Raw genomic sequence first — 6274 nt, 5'->3', positions numbered from 1 at the left:
GCTCTCATTCTCCTGATAGGTTGAGTAGCTGGAGCTAGGTTTTGATCATTGACTTTGGCGACATGGAGATTACTACTGGTTTTGCCCTGAGCCATTTTGTCTGGATGAAAGCTAGATTGTAGTGGGTTCAAGAAGGAGCGGAAAGAAAAAGGGAGACGGCAAGGAGAGACAGTTCTGTTTTCTTTGTCTTTTTGAATGTTTTTAATCTTTATTTATTTTTGAGAGAGAGTGCAAGCGGGGGAGGAACAGAGAGAGAGGGAGACACAGAATACAAAGTGGGCTCCAGGCTCTGAGCTGTCAGCACAGAGCTGGATGGGGCGGGGGGGGGGGGGTTCGAATTCATGAACCATGAGATCATGACCTGAGCCAAAGTCGGACACCCAACCAACTGAGCCACCCAGGCGCCCCAGGAGAGACAGTTCTTTTGAGGAGTCTTGTTCTGTTTTAATCTCAGTTACTTAAAATCTCGTCCCATTTGGGAACCAGAGGGTTAGGTGGTATCCTCAATCTCGATATCGTGTGCCCTCCTAAACCAAGTCCAGTCTGTCTGTGTCTCTGTCTCAGGACTGGCTTGGCTGTTACTCTTTAAAATAGCATTTAGTCTGAATAAAGATGTACCTTCCCATGGAATTTGCGAATTCGTTATCATACACATAAAACATGAAGTTATTTTAGAACCTGGAGTGGTGGGAAATGGCTAGACGAGGAGCCTAGGGCTCTCATCCTTTCTTAGTAGATTTCTAAAACACCTGTCTTGTGCCTCGGCCCCCTTCAGTTTGTAGGGTTCTCAGAAGCGGGCAGCATTGTCCTCTTGCCTGCTTTGGGGCTTGACCATCACATGACACGGATGTTTTCAGTTCACTAGCCTACCCCTAGTTGGGTCGTGTGTTCAGTGGCACAGTGACTTAAGGGCCTGTTAAAAAAGAACCTTGGCTGAGACAAATTCACCCCACCGTAGAGCACTGAAGTTTTTTGTTTCAAGTTTATTTAATTCGAGAGAGTGCAAATGCATGGGTGGGGGAGGGGCAGAGAGGGAGAGAGAATCCCAAGCAGGCCCCACACTTGGTGCAGAGCCTGATGCCGGGCTGGATCTCCTGGTCATGAGGTCATGACCTGATCCAAAATCAAGAACCAGGCACACCCACATTTAAGTTTAAGATCAAGTGCCACCATTACATGGTGGCAGCATGGGAGGGCTTCACTTTGAGGATTTATGAATGCAAGAGTCAAGAATTCTCTGTAAGTTCCTAACATTGATGCAATCTCAGAATGGGGAGAAGAACTTCATCAGGTGTGGGCGGGTCTAGCGACAGTCATCATTGTTTATTGAACATGGGTGTGTCCAGCCCTGTGTGTTTCCTTTAACCTTCATCCTGGAAGGTAGGTGTAAATACCTCTCTGGGGTAAGGAAGGTGGGGTACAAAGGGCTGAGGTACAACTTGCCCAAGATCCCAAGGCTAGTTGGTGATGGTGTATCAATCTAGTGTATAAATCAGCTTGGTTAAATAATGATAAAGGGACTATGAAGTGCTGTGCTTTCTTGTCACGTTGGTGCCATTCAGCATTATCATGGTGCTGTGGGAAATTCTAAGATATAAACGGTTTTATCTGATTATAGCACATCATTTTTTACAGAAGCGTTACCTAAAACGTGCTTTTGGTCCCCCACTTGTACCCAGAGCCAACATGCAGGCCTAAGACAGCTCGTGATCCTAGTATGTAAACCACGCGGGCATCTCTGGGGAGGCCAACGTTTCCGAGTTTAGCGCACAGATCCTGTTTCTTCCAACAAGGAAAACCACTGGGCGTCAAGCGGTCCCCGCGAAGTGGGGCGAGGAGCGGAGTCCGGAGCGGGCAGGCGGGGTTGGGGCAGGGATTTCGCACGTCAGGGGGTTGATCCCCGAGCCACCAGCGGGCCGCCTCCCCGGGCCCGTCGCGTCGGGCAAACCGACAGAGGCTTGCAGAGTGCGTGCCTGGGGGTGGCGCCCGAGCCTGGCTCCGGCTCCGGCCCCGGTCAGACCCCGCGAGGAGGGTGAAGGGGTAGGAGCTCGCAGGCGTTTGCGTCAAGTGCCAGCCGTTCCGCCAGGGTCATCCTCCCCGGCTCCGCGGTGCCGCTTTCGGGCCCCAAGGCCCAACGGCCCACAAGTAGCCACCCCGAGAGTCCGCTCCCCCGGCCACGGCCGGGTCCTCGCAGTCTGGCCACGCCCCCCACCTTCCGCCCCGTCCCGGACCGCAAGTGTCGCGAGACCTGCGTCCGTCCTCCCGACCCGGGCCCGGCGGCCCCCGGCGGCCCCCGGCTTCCAGAGCGCGCACGCAGGCCCGCGCGGGGCACGCAGGGGACGCACAGCCGGTGGGGCTGGCGCTCCCAGGCGTCGCTCTCCCCGCCCCGGTCGCGCCGTCTCGCGAGAGTTGGGAGTAAACAGCCCCGAATGGAGACGCGAGGCGTGTTCGCCGCGGAGGCGCCGTTATCCCGGGCCCGCGGGACCCGAGCTTGAGGCGGTCGGAGGTAGGTTAGGACGCGGCCAGCTACCCGGAGCGACGCCCCCTCCCCGACTTGCGCGGCCTCCCGCGCGCCCGAGGCCTCGAGGGCGGGGGTCTGCGCCGGCGGCCGGGGCCGGGGCCGGGGCCTCGCTGCGCGCCTGGACCCGCCGGGAGGGGCGCGGGGCGGGGGGCGCGGGCGGACGGACGGGGCGACGAGGGGCGCGGGCGTTTTCCCGCACCCGGACAGCGCGTGCGTGTTCGGCGGGCTGCGGCTGGTGGCCCTGCTCGGTCCCCTCTGCGGGCTCAAGCGCGGTGCTGGCTTGCTCGCCACCCCCCCTCCCCCCAGTTTTCTTTCTGTGAAACAAACTTCGACGGCCTGAAACCGTGTGCCCGGCCTCCCTCGGCCTCCCAGCGCACCCACGGTCGTGGGTCGGCTCGCGCAGGGGGGGCCGCTGTCCCATTTTCGACGACCTCCCTTCTTTGCACTGTCCCAGTCTGAACACCTCTCCGAACACCCCGATTTTCAGGACTGTAGGAAGCTCGTGGGCAAGGGGGGCCCGAGTGACTCTTGGGTTCTACTCTCAGGACCGGCCTGCCTCCCAGACCTGCGGGATCTTACAGTCTCGCCTTGCCCTGTCCTGTCGGTGCTACCTGAGACTGTTCTAGATGATTAATACCGTTTTTCGTAAGACGTTTACCTTTGTTTTGGTGAGAGCCTCTGGGACTCTCGGCCCGTTGTGTCTGTGCAAATTAGGTTAAATACGTTTACTTTAGGTTCTGGACGACACTTCGGAGGGAGATAGAGTGGCATGAGATCACAGCGCTGAACTCCTTAGGATTTATTTTCCTGTGGCCCTCTGGTCTTACTTAGCTTTGCTAGTAAGCACCGCTCCCAACGGCGGGCTCTCAGTTTGCATTTGTATAAAAAGAGGAGCGGATTCTTCCCACCTTTTTTTATGAGCAGCACACATTTTATATAAATGCCTTTATGTCAGGGTTTTTTTAGAGGCAAAATTTACATACCATAGAATTTATCTATTTTAAGGGTACTTATTCAGTGTTTTTCCCAGTAAACAGAGTTGTGCAGTCATTACCACAGCCCACTTAAAAAATTTTTTTTTAGTGTATGGGGTGCTTGGGTGGCCCAGTCGGTTGCGAGTCCGGCTTTGGCTCAGGTCATGATCCCACGGTTTGTGGGTTCGAGCCCCGCGTCAGGCTCTGTGCTGACAGCTCAGAGCCTGGAGCCTGCTTCGGATTCTGTGTCTCCCTCTCTCTCTCTGCTCCTCCCCCGGCTCGTGCTCTGTCTCTCTCTCGAAAATAAATAAACGTTAAAAAAATTTTTTTTTAACGTTTATTTATTTTCGACACACACACACACACACACACACACACACACACACACACACACACACACACACACACACACACACACACACACACACACACACACACAGTGAGTGGGGGCAGGGCAGAGAGCGAGAGGGAGACGCAGAATCCAAAGCAGGCTCCAGGCTCTGAGTTGTCAGCACAGAGCCCCACGTGAACCCACGAAGCACCGTATCATGACCTGAGCCGAAGTCACATGCTTAACCGACTGAGCCACCCAGGTACCCTCACAGCCCACTTTTAGAACATTTCTATCACCCCAGAAAGATCGCTGGTGCCCATTTGCAGCCACTACCCATTTCTGACTCCAGCCCCAGGCAACCACTAATCTGCTCTCTGTCTCTCTAGTCTCGTCTCCTGAGTATTTCCTACATCGAGGTGGGATTATATGTGGCTTTTGTGTCCGGGAGTGGCCTTGCTAGGACTCCTGCCCATGAGGTCTCTCCACTGCCCTCCCCACGCGTCTCATGATCAAGAGTTGGTTGTGTCTGTGAAAAACGAGAAACTCTAATTTGGTGCTTGCAGAGCCTTTGAAGCACCCGGGGCCCCATGGGATCAAGCTGAAGCTCTTCTAAGAAGTTTTTAACCTTCCCTTCAAATTCACATGTTGTGTGATTCCATCTTCTGTCATTCTACTGGTAGATGGCAATCGCTGTGCCCTGCCCACTGCCTCTTCTGTGCGGCAGCCACTGTAATTGTCACAGAGTAGTGAAAGCTAGGAAGGGTGAAAGTTTGGGTATACTGCACCTGGTTTCCATTAGCGGGGATTTTAGCGGGAGGTTCACGACTGCCTCTTTGCACTAGGAGAGAGTGGAGATATTACTTGATATTTTATTGGGAAAATTTGACAACTCCAATCCTTGGTGACTTGAAATATTAGGGATGGGAGGCTAGGGGCACCTGGGTGGCTCAGTCGGTGAAGCACCCGTCTTCGGCTTAGGTCACGATCTCACGGTTCATGAGTTGAGGCCCCGCGTTGGGCTCTGTGCTGACAGCTGGGAGCCTGGAGCCTGCTTTGGATTCTGTGTCTCCCTCTCTCCCTGCCCCTTACTGGCTCATGCTCTGTCTCTCTCTCCTTCAAAAATAAATAAACATTAAAAAAAAAAACAACAACAACAAGATGGGAGGCTAGACTTTGCATTTGGTATTTGGGTGGGTGGCGAGGACTTTGGTCTCTTTCAGCATCTTGCCTAAGACAGGCCAGGAGGTGGTAAAAGGAGACAGGTCAAGTTTCCCTTCCCTGTGAGCTAATGACGTGCTGCGGAGATCTGTTAACTCTCTTGAGGAGGTCTTTGCTTAAGGAAATGAGCTTCAAGTAACGTGAGAGTACTAAGTTCAGAGGTGCCTCATGCAGCTAGCCAATAGTGAGTGGCCGAAGGGGAAAGAGAGTAAGGAGACGGGCACAGCACCTGTGAAGGAATAGGCAGTAAAGGGCAGTGTAGACCTGGGCCTCTTCACTCTGGTGCTGTTGACTCTTCGGGCTGAATTATTTGTTTTCTCCCCTTAACAAAGCGTGCTAATGGACAGAATGTGCCAGAAGGAATGGTTCAGTCAGGCTGAAGAATACACCTTTATTTCAAGATAGTGTGGTTTGGCATTGCTTAAATGTTAGCCTATTAAACAATGGCAGCACAGCCAAGTACGCAATTCGTTACGAAAGTGGTACTTTTATAGCCAGGGTTTAATTGAACTGAATGCTACCCTTTCGTGGCCTAAACGCAGTTCAGTTTTCTCTAGAGCTATTTCAGTAAAGGCTCATTAAAAAGCTGGTGTATCTGCATAATCAGAGGACCATCGGGTGATACAAGTAGGTAGTTTTCCTCCCTCCTGAATTGCGTTCTTACTGAACGCAAAGAAATGATTTCAGATATGCTTTAGCTTATAACCACGATTGTAATCTTGGTGACATTCTTTTCTAATGCAAAATAGAAGAACCTCAGAGCTGGTCAGACCAGTTGTTTGCCTGGGTAATACATTTTGTCTATTTTGACTCGTTTTTCACGCAAATCTCCTTAAATGTTGTTCCTGGCATACGTTATTTGAACTGCTAATTTTCCACTTAGTGTTTGATGTCAAATGTTTTTTGATTACGCTCGTGTTAGAGGCATACGATTCTGGAAAATCCATCACTATGCAGATACCATTTTTTAGGCCATAGCTTTGTATGGGAAGTATTCGTAGAAAGTAAATCCAGGAAGCCATGGGTCCAGTAACAGCCCTAACTAGGCCCAGTGAGTAGGTGATACCGCCCATGATAAGCCTGTTCAGAATGAATGAGTGAAAAGCTTGGCCTGAAGCTGGGAGGTAGACACAGACGGATTTTTTTTTAACACGGTTTCTAGGAAATCTGTCCCTTTTAAGCTCTGCTGTCTGTATAAATACAACTAAATCTTTGGGGTTCCTGGCT

At 52.2% G+C, this 6274-nt stretch overlaps 1 protein-coding gene across 2 annotated transcripts in view; it reads left to right on the top strand.

Annotated features, from left to right (window-relative positions):
* The first annotated feature begins 2368 nt into the window (after positions 1 to 2368).
* MBTPS1 (membrane bound transcription factor peptidase, site 1) overlaps positions 2369 to 6274 on the top strand; it is a 61331-nt gene continuing 57425 nt past the window's right edge. For both annotated transcript variants that reach the window (XM_006941772.4, XR_006590645.1), the window contains exon 1: positions 2369 to 2506. The gene's annotated coding sequence lies outside the window, so the exon portion shown is untranslated. The remainder of the gene's footprint in view (positions 2507 to 6274) is intronic.

Source organism: Felis catus, chromosome E2, assembly GCF_018350175.1.
Source record: "Felis catus isolate Fca126 chromosome E2, F.catus_Fca126_mat1.0, whole genome shotgun sequence".
Classification (NCBI taxonomy): domain Eukaryota; kingdom Metazoa; phylum Chordata; class Mammalia; order Carnivora; family Felidae; genus Felis; species Felis catus.
The sequence above is the reverse complement of the archived record's forward strand: the minus strand, read 5'-3'. Positions and strand labels throughout refer to the sequence as shown.